Source organism: Dipteris shenzhenensis, chromosome 16, assembly GCF_047967505.1.
Source record: "Dipteris shenzhenensis isolate YYH24624 ecotype China chromosome 16, Dip_SZ_1.0, whole genome shotgun sequence".
NCBI classification, from domain to species: Eukaryota; Viridiplantae; Streptophyta; class Polypodiopsida; order Gleicheniales; family Dipteridaceae; genus Dipteris; species Dipteris shenzhenensis.
In genome coordinates this window covers 17,318,299-17,338,225 of record NC_141611.1, presented here as the reverse complement: position 1 = coordinate 17,338,225, position 19,927 = coordinate 17,318,299, and the positions used below count along the sequence as shown (strand labels likewise).

Below are 19,927 nucleotides of genomic sequence, written 5' to 3'. Positions count from 1 at the left end.
CTGCTAACGGATGCCTCATACCGGGTAGACTAGATCTTGTGGAGTGTGGTGTATCTGATCACCTCCCACAGAGTGGCTCTATCTAGACCAAGGTCCGCGCCAAAGATAGCTGCTCCTTTTGAAATGAACTACATGCCCAAGGTTTTGGCACACCGCCCTCGCAAGATTCCCCACAGATTTCGAACCTAGGGGCATCCCAAGAAAAGGTGGGAAAGTGATTCTACTACGCATTTGCAAAGCTTGCATCTGTCATCCATGCAGAGCCAGGAGATCGGACTGCCAATAGGGAAGTACCGTCCACAAATTCTCTACAGAGAGTAGTTAATCTTATTATAGGGTGTCGATTTCCACAGCCTTGCAAATATGCCACTCCACATGGCCTCAGGATCTTCTCTAAGCCACCGGTCATTAAGCTTTAGATGCCAACCCTCCTTGTATGTGAGGAGCTTGTCGAACGCCTTAGGTGACAGCTTAGTCAGGGGGATATCAGCACCCCACACCCACTCCTCTGGGACAGAGTTTCACAACTTGAGTATTACAGGGTGGCTTGAGTGTAATAGAGTGGGTCACAACTTGTTGTACTTTGTGTCAAGCCACAAATAGCGAGGAGCATGATGATTGAAGCATAGAAGGGGCATTCATGATCGTACTTATTAATGAAAAGCCTGAGGGAGGTATTTTTTTTTAAAAAGTGGCAAGGCCTATTTTTTTTAATCTTTTTGAATCGCCAGTCATGGGCCTCTTCGCGAATGCTGATGGCCTACAGGAGCACTCGACATGTGAGCATTGCAAGGATCTTCTAGCATGGATGACGACCTTCCAAAGTTCTTCGCGCCTTGATGGTGACATTCAACATGATGTCGATGGGCATTGGGCAAGATAGCAGATGTGATCTTCTGGAAAAGAAGATTACAAAATCAGACAACTAGGATTTCTTCGAGGCGACAAGGGTGGAGCCAGGTGGAGGCTGAGGTGTTGTCAGTGAGGGCCATCCACGTGGAATGGAGCCAGGTGGAGGCTGAGGTGGAGCGAGTGAGGGCCATCCACGTGGAAGGCATCCAAGGGCGAGGGGCTTCTCTTTCATTTCCGTTGAGGGGAGCTTCACTCCAACAACAGCTGGACTTCAGCAAACAACTCTCAATACATTTAAAAAAACACAATCTCCGTTTTTCAATTTCACAGATTCATTGCTTGCACAGATTTTGCACCTTTCAAGTTTCGCTGGTTTCAATGCATTTCATGTTTCAATCCGCTTTCCACTTCACAGATTCACATCGCTTGCGCAGATAATTTTGCACATTTCGATCAATTTTGCAGCGCGCTCTGGACGAGGAAGTTTCTGTTCCTTCCTTCCCCCTTTGCGAACTAGATCCCCTCCAGCCTGAACCATCTTTGGGGATCGTAGCCAGTGATCAGATTGCACATGCCACAAGGATGTACCCGATTTGCAGGAATGAAGGTGAGACGCTGCAGTGCGCTATAGTAAAAAATAAGTCGTGTCTTTAAGTTCGAACGCTGAAGCGTGCCTGATTTAAACTCCTCCGAATCGCAGTTCCAAGAGCGGGCACTCAGCTACCGAAGTGTGTCTAAGTTGTACGCTCTTGCCTTCATGTCTATAAGTTCAGAACAATTTTGCGATCGTTGTGAAGGAATACGAGAACAGTTATAGAAGAGTTTCGTATTCTTCGAGTAAGCTGCTTCATTTCATTATCAGAAGGAGAAGCTCTGCTCATTAAGTTTGATAACAGTGGACTACAGAGCTGCAGACCCAAAGGTTACAAAGCATGTATTCTTTAAGGTTGTAAGTAACCGTTGGCTGGACAATGTGTTCTTACCAGACTTTTTGGAGTGCCTCGACATACTGAAGCTCTCTTTTAGCATGTTGTATGCGTAGGGAGAGTTCTTACTGAGGTGCAGGCACATCCTCCTGTTCAATATCAGGCTTGAAATATGTCAGCTCCTCATCTTTCAAGGTATCAATAGTGCTATCGACTCGCTTTGGCGGTCGGACTCTGTTTTTGTTTCATTATAAATATCTCTTCAATCAAGGTTTGAATTTCATAATGTCGCTGCAGATTGTTCAATAGGGCATTTAAGAAATCCAAAGGAGACGGCATTTTCCGGGACGATGCTTCGGATAGCTCGTTCTTTGGTAATAATAGCCAGCTTAAGCGAGACCTTGCCGATACGTGCTATGCTTGCACAAGAAAGGAACTTCCACGCTTTCATTCAGTGAGCTGTGAACAAAATCATCCACTTTTTTTGGAAGTCAACGCAGGTTCTTCGGTTTACCCTGTTCATACAATGGTCAAACTTTCAACAAGACCAGCAGAAAAAAAGCATGCAGTACATGGATATTTGGTGCAGTACAAGATCCCCGAAGGAAGTCTATACAGAAAATTAATCAATGGTTTCTACTTTTACGTTGTGTTACATTAGCGATAGATCCGCTTTTCTTCTATGGAGTCTCAGTGACTCCTCAGTATTCTTGTGTCTACCTGGAAAGAACCTTTGCCGTATTGGTGACAAGTCTGCGCACGGCGAGTGATGCAATGCATATATCGCATATGTGCCTACAGTTGAAGTTGGCTTACGTCTCCAAAGAGTCTCTGGTAATTGGTCGTGGTAATCTTGTATGGGATGCTCGCAAAATTGCACTTCATTATCTCCGTCCTGGTGGAGGTTTTGTTTGTGATTCTGCCTGTACCTCAGGTAAGATAATCATATGTCGCATTTGTTATCTTCCAATACCAAGTAAAGAAAGAGAATGGGCATGTGAGAGTGTCATCCTGATATGAATGTTAACTATGAATTCTTCCTGTATTGCAGGTTGTTCTTGGGTGGTAGTACCACCTATGATACGTGAAGGACATGTTTCATCCGTAATGACAGTGCTGCTGTTAAGTTTTCTTTTTCAATACATACCGAAAATTTATCATTTGATCAGTCTTGGACGGCGTATGCGACATGTCACTGGCTATGTCTTTGGCACAGCTTGGTGGGGATTTGCATTGAACTTGGCAGCCTATCTCCTTGCAGCTCACGTAAGTACGATAGAACTTCTTTTGTAATAATGCTTTTTTAATTTCGGTTTTTTACTTTAGAATGATGCTATTCTAATGGGCAAAAATTTTGAGGACTGTGTTTTTAAACGAGCAAACTCTCAAGGTTGATCTTAATTGTTGGAATGCCAAAGACTAGAAAAAAGGCCTTGAATGAAAAATCTCCTTGGCCCTATCTTATAAAGCTAAGATGGCTTCCTAGTATACGCCACTAACATACATCTTCGAGCTCTGCAAGGAGCAACTGCCAACAGGACACCATGCTTTAGAGCAACATTCCCAATGAACATGACCAAAACATTTGCACTCGGTGCACCAGAGCCCACTTCTGACCTGGTTTTCAAAGGAAAAAGGTCCCCTTGGCCTTGTTCTTTCTTTACGTGCTTTTTTTATTCCTTCCAACACCTTTTTGAGATGTTACCATTCTGATGATCGGTCCTCTCTTGGAATCTTGGTGGGTGCAAGTTGTGGTGGTGCAAAACTTAACTTAGGCTATCCCATCTTCATGGTTTTTTTTTGGAACCCTTGTAGGGAGGCATGATCAGGAAGTTTGTCAACAACTCCAATGGAATTGCTTGCAAAGGAAGCACTAGAACCAGTTTAAAATCTAATCAAGATTTTTCGATGATTCAAGAAGGGAATGGACATGCTTGTATTGCACCCACTCTCAGAAGATGCAAAAGGGAAGCCTACAATGGGAAAATAGCATCCTTTCTTGCAACCAAAGTGCAGCCCCTAATCATACAAAAAGGATCCTAAGTGGGACCCCATTCTACCAATTCCATTGGAGTGGGTACACGTGTGTACTTTGCATGCTAAACTGCGTATACTTGATAAGTTACTCTATCTCCATCTAGTTTATGCTTGGAATTTGAGGCCACAGCAAGTATCTGCACAATGCATTGCAAAAGCTGAAGAACTACTCTCACTAATGGGACTTCACCGAGGCAATGTGAAGCTTAAGCAGGATAAGAAACAATCAGGAAAGACACAAAATCTTCCTGCTAAAGTGTCCATGGGTGGAGGAAAGGCAAGGAGGTTCTTGTCCAGCCACAATGCTGATAAAGAAAAACATACATTGGCTCAAAGCACCCTAGGTTGGGAGTACTGGAAAGCTTTGTGTGAGTGCACTACAAATCAAGCTTCACATCCGTGAATTGCTACTTTGAGAGCAAAACTGTGGACAAAGCTTGATGCATTTATAAAGTTGCTTAGACAAGGTGAAATAGATGAGCTTTATTATGAGAGATTCAGGGCAGCATTGGGAGAATTCATATAATTGATGGTAAAAGCATGGGGGGAGTCACATATTACACATTACATGGTAATCCTCCTTAGGTTAAAATTTTGTGCTTTAAACTTGAGTCAGTTTATGTTTCTAATACGGCATTTTTCTTTACAGCGGATTCTTTATGCATATGCACCATGGTTTGTGGAGCAATGGGGCCCTCTGTCCATTTGGAATACTCAAGGAATGGAGAAATCGCACTACAGAGCAAAGGCAGAATACTTCAAGAATACAAGGCATGGGGGTGGTACCATCAAGTCTCGCAAAAGCGGTTCAACATGTTAAGAAGACAAGGAGATGTGCTGCTTGGAAGTCCTCAACAAGGAGCCAAGGGGTTGCGCTTTGGTTGCAACGTAGAGCGTAGAGTCAGACAGGGGAGGCATTGGGTCTTAAGAGAACCCCAAATGTAAAATGTTTGATGAATAAAGTTAACACTATTTTGAGTCAATTATAGATTCCAAAATTCACAAATTTGCTTGGAAATTGCAAAATTGCATGTGTGACATGGCAGGGCGGAGGGGTGAGTGGGTTGGGAGGGAGGGTGGTGAAGATTAAGTATTACCGAACTAGCGACAAAAGATTGGGGGGGAGGGGGTGCACTCAAAAACCCTAATTTAAAAGAAAAACCCTAAAGTGCTTTAAAAAAGGCTATAAAGCACTTCAAAACCCTAAAATCCCTCATTTCTATGGCACGAGTTAAACAAAATACTAGACCCACTGGACACTGTTTAGACACTACGTGCTCTCCTCACAACTCCATGGCCTCCAAACACACTACAAGCCCCAGTGGCCAAGAGGGCAATGATCAGCAGGGATCTAAAGGCGGCGGTTCTCATCATCAAGAGTCTCAACAATGCGAGTCCCCACCATCCGACTCTCATGGGGGATCCTAGGGATCTCAACACCATGAGGAATCCCAGCATGATGAAGGATCCAAGAACGATCAGGGGTCCTTCCACACAACTAACCATGGAAGTAGAGAGGTCTCCCAAGAGGGACAAAATAGTCCAATCAATCATGATCAAGTGCCCCTCCCTCCTCCGTGGGGTCCTAGCATGGAGCATCTAGACCAACAAGGGGAGCAAGAAAGGCAAAGAGAGGAGATGGAGAGATTAAAGGGGCCACAACAAGAGGAAGTATTTGGTGGGCTCATAGATATAATGAACCTTGGCCCCAATCCTCCAACCAAGTACACTGCACGGAAGAGCACCATCAACCCTCTATGCCTCGAGATTGTCACATATGAGGAGCCTCTAGTATGAGCTGAGCAAGAGTTTCAGCCTGCTGTCTCACACCCTCATCAAAAGGAAAAGGGATCAAGGACGAAGAAGACCCCTAGGTGCGACAAGCCACCTCAAAGGACCCACCAGACATAGGAAGAGGAGTCTGAAGAGGCGGTTGCAAGAGAGGAGAGGCAAAAGAAGTTCAAAGCGGACAAGCGGCCATGGGGCCATGTCGAGAGGCCAAGTGCAGGGTCCCCCAAAGATTAAGAGGCACAAAAAATCAGGCATGAAGGCACTTCAAGAGATCCAAAAGTTCCAAACCACTGTGGACAATCTCATTCTGTGCACCCTTCCAACATGTTGTACATGAAATAGCACACTCGGGGGGGTCACTATGTATAAACCCTCTATATCACGTGCGTTCAAGGCCTATATTTAAAATCCCTTATCTGTAGATTTTTTCATTAATAAAATGTACCCCTTTTCTATACAAATCTGTAAATTTTTTCGAAAACTATTTTAAATAGTCCCTTATGTATATTTATTTCTGTAAATTTTAGGAATAAAAAATATCCTTCTGTTGAACTCACGTGATAGGGTTACATATGATGAGTGACCCCCCCGAGATAGCACAGCATTACAAGGATGATGTTCGTTTCACTTCAGGCACCATGGAAGCAATTCAGGAGGCAACAGAGCAGATGATAGTAGATCTTTTTGAAGACGCGAACTTATGTGCTATCCATGCCAAAAGAGGGACAGTGATGGACAAGGACCTTGCACTTTAGGAGGTCATCAGTGCCATGTGGAGAAAAATTTTTGTGGATAACCACAAAGCACCCTTTTGCTTGGCCAAGGCAATGTGCATTGCCAAGATGAGAATAGGTCGACCTCAAATGCCTCCTGCAACAGTCCAACATTACATTAGAATTCCGTTAAAGCAAAATTATACCAAGAGAGAAGAAATTCAAAGCTCATAGTTTCTTACGACTATGGAGTCGTCATGCTCAATCCCTTCCTCTTTATCAATGAGGATGGATCCAAAGGCTTCCTACTGTCCGGAGTGAGATGTGGAGGCTTCTTCTGGAACATCAGGTAGGTCGGAGTAGATTGATGTCTGTGCATCTTTGATTTTGGCTAGTGTTAAAGCAAGAACCTCTTCTATTGAATCATCTCCTCCCAAAAACCCAGGTTCTTGCATAGTCGTGTCCACCTCGTATCCACACAGGACACCAAGAGCTTCATGCTCCCGGAGACCAAACATAACCTCGATGTCATGGAGAAAGAGGTATTGTTCTCCATCGACAAGAAGGGAGCAAGAAACCATATCACTATTGCGGGGTCAACAGAGGTGGTGCCCAAGGTGGATGGAATTTGAGAAGAAGAATGGGGTTCAAGAGGTCGTTGGAGCACTTCCAAGGCCAATGTAGCTTCCCGCTCCTCAGCTTCTTCATCTATGGGCTCTTCATTGTAGATGTTGTTCTCATCTACAAAAATAAGAGGATCAGAAAGGACAAGGGCAGGGGCAAGGCTTGAGGTCGAGGCCTCCTCTTCCATTTGTCCCTCCTAGAGAAGGAAAATAAAGGTCATTTCCCAGGATAGGAACCTTCCTGTGTTTCCAATAACTCCGCATGCTAGGAGGTCATCAGTGTCCACCTCCCTAAACCCTAGGGGTGTGAGCTAGGCTCGAAAGCGATCTAAATGCTTCACAGACCTAGGTTCTTGATTGAACAAGTACTTCAAATAATCTATTGAGACCCATCTTTTTGTAGACTCACCAAGTTGATATGCAAAACTTGCGATGTGGTCTTGCATGTACTTGATGAGGTCTTGAAAATCATCTCAGGCTCCCAAGTAGGTGCCTAGGACATCTATGTTCTTACCAAAGATTGGAAATAACTCCTCCTTTCTATCAACTAATGGAGTACGGGACATGAAATCATGGAAGGCATATGCACCTAGCAGAATCCATGGTAGTTTGGTAGCTGGGAGAACTTTGGCTATGATAGTGAAACTTTGAAACTAAAGTAACTTTATAACCTATATATACCCAAATGTTCTAAAAATAAATAATAAAAAGAATTATATTTTTTTTGGGCAAAACTTGAGATTGACATAAAACAAAACCATTCAAAACATCAAAATTAATTGGAAAATGTCAAAATCCACAATTGTTCCACCCCACATTGTCTACAATCTTCAATATTGCACGAGGGATAAAAGTGGCACTATGCATGCGCTTCTCTACACGCTTTCCTACCTTTTCACCATTTAAGGTAAAGTGAAAGGACTCAGACATGCCACCCTCCATGACCAATAGGTGTTCCTACACATCCCTAAGAGTCCACTGTGACGTGATAGTCACATTCTTGACATCTCCTAAATGAGAACCGATACATAAACTTACCCCTGTAATATCATCGTCATTAGAGTCAAGGAGGAGCCAATTGCCACCCGTTTTCTTCCAGCGCCTATATTGGAAAGCAAAATATAACATTTGGCGGGAGATGTGGTACTTGACCAAATACATTTGTCCTTACATACATGGCATTGAAACAGATCACCCTTTTGTTCACCTGACCTGCTTCCCTAATTCACCCCAAGCAATTCCTCAAGGGCATTCTCATTTAGGCACTTGCATGACCACATGGTTTTTGTTTTGTGCATCTGGATATTTTGGAAACAAGAAGCAAAAATGTTCAGAGGCATAAACCAAGACAACCTTACCCATTTAGAGCCAAATGCAAACTTCATGGCCATGCCCACATCCTTTGCAATCTTTTCCTTATATGATTGCACTATTCTTGTGTCCACCTGTTAAATTACATGGCATAGCGAAATAGAAACTGAACAAAGAATAGAGAGTACACAGCAAATTGGAGATGAATAAAATTTTCCTTCAATACTGATGTAGTACAAATGATGGCTCCATCCACCCATGCGCTCCCACAGTGGAGCTTAGATGGCGATCTAGATAGATACTAGGTAAAGAGCTACTAGCTAGAAGATCTCTACTGGAAGATCTAATCTGGTACAATGGACTGGGGAGGTCGCCTCTTTATAGCTATGAGGGCAATAGTTGAATCAACGTAGTCAATGGAACCGACCAGTCAACCTAGCCGATGAAGCCAACCAGTCAACCTAGTCGGTGGAACCGACTAGTCGTCCATGGAATATTCAAGGAATATTCCCTATATCATCGCCTCGAGGGCTCTCGCCCCCAAACCCCCACCAGGGGGGCCATAGACCTCAGCAAGAGCAAGGGGCTCCCACACAATCACCTTTCTACCATCAACGATCTCATTGTTGATAGACCTCATCTGACTTGCAAGTCAGGATCCACCATCCAGTGTCGTGAGCTCACACATGGCTTCTCCTCATATGGGGGCCTTACAACTTGAGCACCTTGGACCACTAGTGGTTACCAGGAGGGTGGGGCATTGAGCATATCTAACAACCCCCCTCAAGGTCCACAACCACCTTCTCGGCCCAATGCCGAGTCTCTGAAGATGACCCTGAAGCTGATCCTTCCCGAGTGCCTTGGTGAAGATATCTGCTCCATTTTGCTCTGTTGGACAGTAGAACAATTCCACTATCCCATCCTAAATTATGCACACAATGATACCGAATCTCTATATGTTTTGTGCGTGCATGAAGTTGCACTGGATTTTTAGCAATGAGCATGCAACTTTGATTATCGCACCTCAGCACAGTTGCCTCATCCTCTTGCACTATCATGTGCCATAAGATCCTCCTTAGCCACACTCCTTCACAAGCAGCAAAAGATGCTACCTTGTACTCAGCCTCAGTAGAATACAATGCCACTGTTGGTTGTTTCTTACTGATCCAAGAGAAGATACCTGAACCTAAAGAGAAACAATATCCAAAAATTGATTTCTTGGAATCAACATCTCTAGCCCAATCTGAGTCACAATGACTAGCCAAAGAAGTGCCCATACCATAGGTGATGCCATAATCAAGAGTGCCCTTCACATACCTAAGCACCCGCATCCCTATATTCCAATGATTCTCCCAAGGCTTATTGGAGAACCTGCTCAAAACCCAACAGCAAAACTGATGTCAGGTCTGGTGTTGTACAGATAGATGAGACTGTCGACCAACTTCCTGTACCTCTCGTCGATGTCTACTGGTGGTGAGGCATCCTCCATAGACAGCCTCGCATTTACCTCCATAGGTGTAGCTATCTCCTTGCACTCGGACATACCAAATGCCTTCAAGATCTCCCTTGCATATTTTTGCTGAGAGATGAAGATCTTGCCTAGCTCTTGCCAGACTTCAATCCCCAAATAGTAGTGCATCAAGCCTATCATCTCAAACTCTGTGCTCAACACCTTTCTAGTCTGTTGGATCATGTCTTCATAGTCACTTAAGGAGATCATCCACATATAGAAAAATAATAGCAAAATTTCCACATTTCCTGTACACATACAAGTTAGCATCTGAGGCACATCTTTTGATTGTTAATTTATGAAAGAATTTGTCCATCCATTATGCTCTTGGGGCCTGCTTCAACCCATATAGAGCCTTCTTTAGCTTACATACCTTGTTCTCAGAATGGGGGGCCTCAAACCCAAGTGGCTGAGCCATGTACACCTCCTCCTTGAGGTCACCATTCAAGAATGTTGATTTAACATCCATTTGATAAACTGGCCACTTTTTATGAGTAGCCACTGATAACTCTATGCGAATAGTGGTCATTCTGGCAATCAGAGCGAAAGATCCCTCAAAATCAAACCCTTCAACCTGTGAAAATCCTTATGCAACTAATCTGGCTTTGTACTTTTCCAAAGTCCCATCGGCCTTGTACTTTACCTACCAAACCCACTTGGTGCCAATAACCTTTCGGTTAGGTGGTTGATCTACCAACTCCCAAGTTTTATTCTTCATGATGCTGTCATATTCTACTTGCATAGCGTTTTTCCAATCTCGGTCTGCAAGTGCTTCCTCCAAACTCATAGGCTCCTTTACTTCTGCAATAATCTCAGCCATCAAGGCCATATTGACTATGTGAGCAGAAGCCCTCCTTTGCTCCTCGATTCTCTGAGACCGCCTTGGTCCATCTGCATGTTGCTCAACAGACATAGGCATCTAGTTATCATGGTCATAAACTACCTTATGTGAAGAGAGTGGGAGAGAAGTAAGGAGCTACCCTCTCACCACACCACGAAGGGCATCCCAATCTGAGACAGTGCACTCTTGCACTTTCCAACTGTGCTACCTGCAAAGATTTGCTCCCAAACTCAAAAAAGGAAAGCAACACTGATCCTCTTACCAAGACACCGCCAACGTGGTTTTCTTTCTTGAGCTCCTTACCACGAACCGAGCTCTGATACCATGTGCAGAGTGGGAGAGAAGTAAGGAGTCTCACTTGCAACTTTCTCACATACACAAAGGGGGAATACACACAAAGGTGGAGGCTGAAAACAGTTTTCCTCTTCTTAAATGTGAAAGCCCAAAAGAACTCTCTCTCTTAGTACAAAAGGAATAGATGAACCCTATATGTGGGTCTCAAACCAAACTCAGCTAACCTAGGTGGCATACTAACTGAGCCACTAACTAGAGTACATAAAGATAGCTGTCATCCATTCATGGGTGGTGTACCAACCGCATCTACAGCTAACAAGTCGATGACAAAAATACACAACAATCACCCTGGCATATCACGAGTGGAGCTTGATATCTCAACACCTTACCCATCGTGGAAATGGCTTTTCCGGTGGTGTAACAATAGGTTAGTGACTTATACCTTCATCATCTAATATTTCCTCCTCCTTTATAGCTCTTGGGACATGTCCATAGTGAATTACCTCTTCACTTGATGATAAAGTGGAAGAGCTCTTCTATGCCTCCATTGCATGTGGCTGCCCCCTGAACACCACGTCGCAGCTTGCTATGATCTTCTTTGCCTCTTGGTCATACAACTTATAGCTTTCTTCTCATCACAATAGCCTAAGAAGATACATTTGGTGCTTTTTGGTTGTAGCTTGTTTCTCTCTTTGTGTGGTACATGCGCATATCATCCACACCCAAACATTTTAAAGTGGGAGACAAATGGCTTCTTACCGCTGTAAGCCTCATGTGGTGTTTTAGTGCCTTTGTATAGCTGGATTAAGGATGTAGACCGCAGTATTGATAGGCTCAGCCCAAAAGTGGTTTAGCAGTCCAGCACCTTTCAACATACACCTCCCCATCTCCATGATGGTCTGCATTCGGCATTAACAACCGAATTTTGCTGAGGTGTATGTGGTGTTGTTGTTTGTTGATCCCTTTGCTCTTGAAAAAATCTCCAAACTCTGTAGAAACAAACTCACCACCACCATCCGATCTGATTTTCCTCACTTTTCTCCCTATTTCATTTTCAATAAGTTGTAGCCATTCTTTCAATTTACCAAAATCTTGAGCCTTTTTGCGAAGAAAGTACACCCACATCTTCCTACTATAGTCATTGACAATCAATAAAAAATAGGAAGATCCCCCCAAGGCTTGTGTAGGCATCTTACCGCACAAGTCAACATGCACCAACTCTAGAGGAGCGTTTGCTCTATTCTTGCTTTCTTGTGGGAATGCCTTTCTCTGTTGCTTTGCCCATCATGCAAGCTTCACACGGTTCTTTGATTTCTGTGAATGCAGGTAAGTGAGCAACCATACCTTGCCTTTGCATCTCCTTCAGAACTGTAAATCTGATGTGGCCGAATCTTTCATGCCAAAGTCTGCTTGTGCACACTCTAGTGGTGGTTGTAAGAGCACTTAGCTCATATAGGTTGTTCCTTGTTACTCCTATGCCAACAAGATTGTCTGCACTATCCAGAATTTTTGCTCCTGTCTTATTGAACCTCAGGTCCTCATGGTCAAGGTCAATTACGGAAGCAACTGATAGCAAATTTCTCTTGCTTTGTGGAACATACAGCACATTAGATAGTTTCTTAATATCTCCATTTACAGAAACAAATGAAACCGTACCTGTACCCTCAATAGGGCATTTTGCATTATTACCAACCGTCATGGTGATGGGTTCCTGTAGAGGCTGCATGGAACAATATAGACCCTTCTTGCAGGTCATGTGACAGGAGGCACCACTATCCAACACCCATGAATCAGTGGTTGAAGCTTCTTGAACTAAGGAACACTCTTCCTCAATGGCCAGAAATAGATCCAACTCTGCTTCTGTTGTGTTAGCTGTCTCTTTCCCCTTATCTGTCTTCTTCAGGGTACCATTCTTTTCATCTTCTTTCTTGACCCAGCAATCTACAATCACATGGCCCTTCTTCTTGCAATAGAAGCATTCTCCTTGAAACTTCTTCTTGCCGCCCTTCTTCTTTTTGTCACCACTAATAGAGGACTCACCTTTGGTGGAGGAACGAACTTGCCTTTCACAGTGGTAGAGAATGCAACATCCCCATTGCCACCTCCATCTTGAGCTTTAAGCCTCAATTCCTCCTCCATAAGTAAAGCACAAAACTCCTCAAATGACAATGGTTGGGGTCTCACCTGAGTGTTAAGTAGTGTTACCAATCCGTCAAACCTTGGTGGACATATCTGGAGACACCGCCGAGCTAGCTCTTCACTAGTTTTTTATATCCCAACACCAGCCATCTGGTCACATAGATTTTTTATTCTGGTTATGAACGCCTCTGCTATCTCTCCTTCATTAAACTTCTCAGCTACGAGTTGATTCTCCAGGTTCTGGATCCTTGTCTGATTTCGTGTCTCATACTAACTCTTCAATATGTTCCAGGCCATAGTTGCCTTAGATGTATGCTGAATCAAGGTCAAAACACTATTAGTAGTACTTGTAACTAGGGCACACAGAGCATCTGTGTTCCTGTGTTTCCAAGCTCGTAGAAGGTCAACATTAGGAGGTATCGTACTCCCCGGATTTGTTGGGTGGGGGGTTCCTTGTGGTTCTGGGTCAGTCCCCGGTACTATCTCCAGAAGCTCATATGAATCCAGAATAGCAGTAATTTTAAACTTCCACAAAGTGTAGTTCATACCATCTAGCTTGCCTTCAATGAAGGCTAGTGGGTGAATCCTCAACGCCTGGATTGTTGGTGAAGCTGGTGTAGCTACAGCTACTGACTCGAGCCGCTTCCTTTTGCCATTACTCCGTCTACTGTTGAAGCCCTCGCCTCTCTTCTACTCTTTGATCCTTAGAGCCACCTGGGCTTTGATACCATGTTAAATTACACAGCCCAGCAAAATAGAAACTAAACAAAAAATAGGGAGTACACAGCAAACTGGAGATGAACAAAATTTTCCTTCAATACTGATGTAGTACAGATGATGGCTCCACCCACCCGTGCGGTCCCATAGTGGAGCTTAGATGGTGATCTAGATAGATACTAGGTGAAGAGCTACTAGCTAGAAGATCTCTGCTGGAAGATCTGATTTGGTACAATGGATTAGGGAGGTCGCCTCTTTATAGCTATGAGGGCGGTAGTCGGATCAACATAGTCGATGGAACCGACCGGTCAACCTAGTCAGTGAAGCTGACCAGTCAACCTAGTCGATGGAACCGACTAGTCATCCATGGAATATTCAAGGAATATTCCTAGACCTCAGTAAGAGCAAGGGGCTCCCACACAATCACCTTTATACCATCAACAATCTCATTTGATAGACCTCATCTAACATGTAAGTCAGGATCCATCCAATGTCTCGGGCTCACACATGGCTTCTCCTCATATGGGGGCCTTACAACTTGAGCGCCTTGGACCACTAGTGGTTACCAGGAGGGTGGGTCATTGAGCATATCTAACACCACCATGTTGCAATCCATGTCTTCAAGTTGTGGTGTTGCAATGCATTGAAGATGGCCATAGCCTAATGCCATCCTTGGAGTAATGTACTTGGCATTATACCAATAGATATTTCTCTATTTCAAAGCAGAGGACTTCTCTCCAGCATGCATTTGCCTTCCTAAATCCTCATGAATGGTAGTAAACTTACCTAAGAAGCACTCGACTGGTTCCCACTCCTCAAAGTCTAAAGGAAATACATCTGCTATGCACAAGTGCTATTTCAAAATACAATTTCAAACTGACTCATTACACTGGTGCTATTTCAAAATACAATTTCAAACTGACTCATTACACTTCAAAATCGTACACAAAATGTAGACTTACAATGCGATGGTATTGTCAATTGATTGCTTGATGAAGGAAGGCGCATGTCCTTCCCCATGCAAATGTGTTGCACCTTGCAAGCCATCCTTTCTTCCCAAGCTTGAACTTCATGATGCGGCCCTTCCATTCATGCAAAAGATCACCTCTTTTGCTCTTGGGAAGCTTATGTTGACCCTTAGTAGATCCTCTCATGACTATCAAATCATTCAAGCTGTAGGTGCAAGGCACCCATTCACCCAATGCATTTTTGCTCCTGTGGGACACAGAGTACATGTATGGTCTCCTCACCATGCTTGTGCAGAGGTCACAATAGCAATAGTGGACTAGAAAGTGCAGCTTGGAGGGAGAGAGGAGCTCCGATAGAGTGAGAGAGAGAGAGAGAAGGTATAGAGGATGCAACTGAAGGTTGAGAGAAGCTCCAAGAGGTGCTGTAGCTCTAGGAATGGAGGGAGAAAGAGCAGAGGGGGATGAGCAACTGCTCTAGGAGGTGTTGTAGCTAGGAATGGAGGGAGCAAGAGCAAAGGGGGATGAGCAGCCACTACAAGAGGTATTGTAGCTAGGAATGGAGGGAGAAAGAGCAGAGGGGGATGAGCAACTACTGTGTAGGAGGTGCTATGGCTACTCGGGGGGGTCACTATGTATAAACCCTCTATATCACGTGCGTTCAAGGCCTATATTTAAAATCCCTTATCTGTAAATTTTTTCATTAATAAAATGTACCCCTTTTCTATACAAATCTGTAAATTTTTTCCAAAACTATTTTAAATAGTCCCTTATGTATATTTAATTCTGTAAATTTTAGAACTAAAAAATATCCTTCTGTTGAACTCACGTGATAGGGTTACATATGATGAGTGACCCCCCCGAGTATGGCTAGGAATGGAGAGAGAATGAGCAACTGCTACAGGAGGTGCTACAAAGGGAGAAAGACAGTGGACCAGAGCAAGAGGGGGCAAAGAAGCTGCCAAATGAGTTCCCACATTTGAAAAATGGAGGGAGAATATGGAGCTGGACCAAAGAAGAGGAGGGGTAGGCTTGTAACAAGCTGAGAGGGGGAAGAATCACCCAAAAGGGCCCACCACCTCTTGAATGACTTGTAGGTTTGTTTGGGGGAGGTTCATATGGGAGAAGGGTCAAGCATGGGTTGAGGGGGGGGGATGGTTTGAGTGGTCCCCAGTGTAAGAGGAGTAGCCAATGGAGGTTGTTTGCAGGTCTACCCACCCTCCACCTCAACATGGCATTGCCCCACAAAAAGGAGCACTCCCATCGGTACACCTCAAATACCTCACTAATCCCTTGAAATTAGAAAAGACTAATTGGGGGCCCTTTGGAGACCCCAATTCTCCCCTAATGCAGAGGGAAACTGTCTATACCACACATCAGTTGCATCCTCCAAAGATGATTGAAAGATGTGTAAAAGGCATGCTCATTCTCCACACCTTTAGCTTTGCATGCTGCTAAGAATTTTCTCGCATGAGCATATGCTTCTCATGAGTTGGCCCTTAAAATTCTGGGTTTTCACATAGACTTTATTGAGTTGTCTACCTCTCTTAATGCGACTGAGAGCCACTATGGCCGATGTAACACCCCTACCTATTTGCAGGCCTAAAGCATCTACAAGAGTAGAAGGGAATCCTGTTTGAATAGTAGGTGTGGGTGCAATGAGAACATATTATAGTGGAGAGGCAACGGATGAGATAAGGACTCAGGGAGTAGGACCACAATGGTAAAGTCACTATTGATGTTGCCATAGATGAACACATGGAAGGTACCGCCGATGGTAAAGGCATCACGGAAGCAAATATAGATGGTAAGAACATAGAGGATATGGATGTCAGTGAGGATTTCAAAGCGACTAGGAATGGAAGTCATGTATGGCTAGTAAGCAATGAAAAATGACAAAGATAGTGGAAAGTGTAACATAGATGAGAGAGGAGGTGAAAGATCACTAAGAGCCTTAGAGGCCAAGAGATTACATCCAGCCATTGCTGAGTGGTTATGAGCCTCGTTGAGCAAGAGGATATTTTTTACAACTCAGTATTGTCGATTGCTAATAGCAAGAGGATATATATTTGTACAACTTAGTATTGCTACCAGCCCAGCTTACTGCATTTGAATTTTTTGGAGCTGATGGTGGTACTAAATTCTACATTGTTTTGCACCTTTTGTGAAACTCCTCGGGGAGCCTACTAAGAAACCCTTTGTATAACGTGAGTTCAAAGGATATTTTAAAAACCCCTTTCCTAAAATGTTTTCATGAATTAAATGACCCCCTTTTTTAATGTACTTACGGGTTTTTTTTCTAAATTGCTTTAGAAACCCCTTCTATTTAAAATGTATTTCTATAAATTTACCTTAATTTTTTGAATTAAAAAACCGTTCATTTGAATGCACGTGTTAACTTATATGTATGTTAGGTGAACCACCCCGAGTGAGATTCATAGACATAATGTGGGTATTTTAAGAGGTTAAGGAAGCTTCGACCAGATTATCTGATTTGAAGAATCCCTAGTTGTTGCAATATAAAGAGCCATACAAACCCCTTCTGGCCTGATACCCATACCCCCTAATCTAGTGAATGCATCGGAGCCCCTTATTCCTTCTACTATTTTGACTCCACTACTTCCTAATCCCTTTTTGCCTCAAGCTCTTGCACCCAATCATATTGGTGCCCCAGATTTTTATCTGAGCCATATTATGCACCGTACCGACCACCTACCCTAATGTGGGTATTTTAAGAGGTTAAGGAAGCTTCTACCAGATTATCTGATTTGGAGAATCCCTAGTTGTAGTCTAAAGAGCCATATGAACCACTTCTGGCCTGATACTCATGCCCCCTACTCTAGTGAACGAATCAAAGCCCCTTATTCCTTCTACTATTCTGACTCCACTACTTCCTAATCCCCTTTTGCCTCAATATCTTGCACCCAATCATATTGGTGTTCCATATTTTGTTTTGAGCCATATTATGCACCATACCGACCATCTACCCTAAGAGGTGGGTATGGACTATACCATCAATGCGATTGTGATGAGGTGGTTTTGGAAGAGGTTGGGCAAGTTGGGGGCCCAACATTCACAAACCAATTATTTGTTATAGATTTCGTGAGTATGTCCATCACCAAGATGATCGTACATGGCCATTTGCAGGGACCACCTTACACACCATGCAACAACAATGACCACTATAGAAGAGACTGTTTCAATGGTAGGGAGGAACTAGCATCTCAAGTCGCTATAGTCAAGGTAATAGTGGTAGGGGAGGTAGGTAGTCCCCCACATGATTGGACCATGGTAAGGTCACAAACTAAGAGTAACACAACTCCAAAGGTCTTGTCTCCAATGAAGACTACCTCCAGCACAAAGGCTAGTACAAGTACATCAGCAAAGTCATCTTCAACAAAGTCCTCCCCCAATTCCTTGACAAAGAATATTAACTTGCCCTACCACCCCATTAATGGGGCTCCAAAGGGACACAATTGTCAAGATGTAACCCAACTCCTAAGAGTGGCATGCTTCCTAGTGAACAAACTGTGTCTTCAAGGTACCAAGTTGTGGTTAAGGGTGCTACCCATGACATACAGTCAAGTTAAGAGGAGGAGGGAAGCACCCCTCAGTTTCCTTCTTCCAAATTTACAACGATGAGTTTTGCAATTGACCTACCTGGTGTACATATAGGAACATGAAGCATGGACAAGGAAGAGCAACTAGGACCTTATTGACCCTTTGGTTTTTACTAACTTAAGGTGCTCAGTGCTATCCCAACCACTGTGTAGTGGCTTGGTGAAAATGCTCGCTCTTGCAATCCTTAGTGCAATGTGCTTGTGACAAAACAAATGACAACATTAAACATTCATAGTTTGGGGATAGTTGTTGAAGGGAGAGCCATATGGCGATAGGAGAACCAATTTTGCATCACTTAAGAAAGCAATATTGAGTGCTTAATACCACATATGAATAGACAAAGGAAATCAACTTGTATTGATACTCTCTACAACCAAGTTGCCTCAACTTGCAATGAACACTCAATGTATTAGCTTCCTAAGCTAGCAATCTTAGGTGAGAGGGAGAGTACTCAACACACTTCTCTCTTTATTCTTCTCCCTGTTACAAAGCTTTTTTACTAACTATGGAAACCACCTTCCAAAAGACATTGTAATTGGTGTGCCACACCACTACCTAAACAGTGCTTGGTCTAGAATGTTCTACGGCTTCCACCACTTTCAAGTGAGACTACACTCAATAAACACACGTGTGTCAGCCTTTAACCCTGTGCTCATGTTGGCCTTTTACCTAAGGGCCAACATTTTTCCTCAACTATTCTTGAACTGGGTCTTCATGGTGATGGATTGGTCGGAACCATCTGTTGCTCAAATGTTGAGGCTCTAGAATTAAAGCTGTGGGGATGCCAAGAAGGATGTCATCATCATCGTGGTGGTGGAGTTGAGTGGGAGGTGGAGCAGAGGTTCCAGCCAAACATGTACAGGTGGGGACCAAGGAGAGGAAGAGGAAGCTATGGGATCAAAGAAAAAACTATGTTTCCTATGGGGAGGCCATGGGTATAGTGAGCTGTGATATCTATGGATGTGGCCATTCCAATTTGGTGAGCCACAGTCTACAGCCCACATCTCAGCAACTGGATTCTCATGCAAATTGGGGATGTCAAGTGTCGATTCAAAATGTGTCGTGTATCTATGAACGAATGTAACTTGCTCCTTCGACTTAGTCAACGGATCCTTGCATTGATCTCTAACATTATTCCACATGGCTGCCACCTCAATAACATGGCTACTATCAGTTTTTCTAGCTCCCTCAAAATCTTCCCATGATAGTAAGATGGCAGGTCAGACATAGTAGGTTTGGGGAGTTGATGGGTACAAGCTGCAACAATTAACCATTGCTTAGCCTTGAAAATATTGTGGTGATGCATGGCTCGGTCCTTAACAAAATGATTAAAGGCCTTTATGGTGGCTAGATCTTAAAGAGAGATAACATGTTATGATATGGCCCGAGGATGCCTTGATGCAACAACTATGGGTGCATAGTAGTAGTAAACTTGACTTCTTCAATTTGTTGCCACACATGATATCGAATAGGTATCCCTTGTTGGGCTGGTACTCGCTTCAAGACTTCAAATATTGGCACAGCCTCGGAAAGATCTTGCCTAGCTTGACATCAAAAACCTTCTTGAATGTTTGGATTCCCATGTCG

The 19,927-nt window shown here is 43.6% G+C and overlaps 1 pseudogene; it reads left to right on the top strand.

Annotated features, from left to right (window-relative positions):
• The first annotated feature begins 733 nt into the window (after nt 1–733).
• The window catches only part of LOC147892625 (cyclic nucleotide-gated ion channel 2-like), a 39,712-nt pseudogene continuing 20,518 nt past the window's right edge, over nt 734–19,927 (top strand).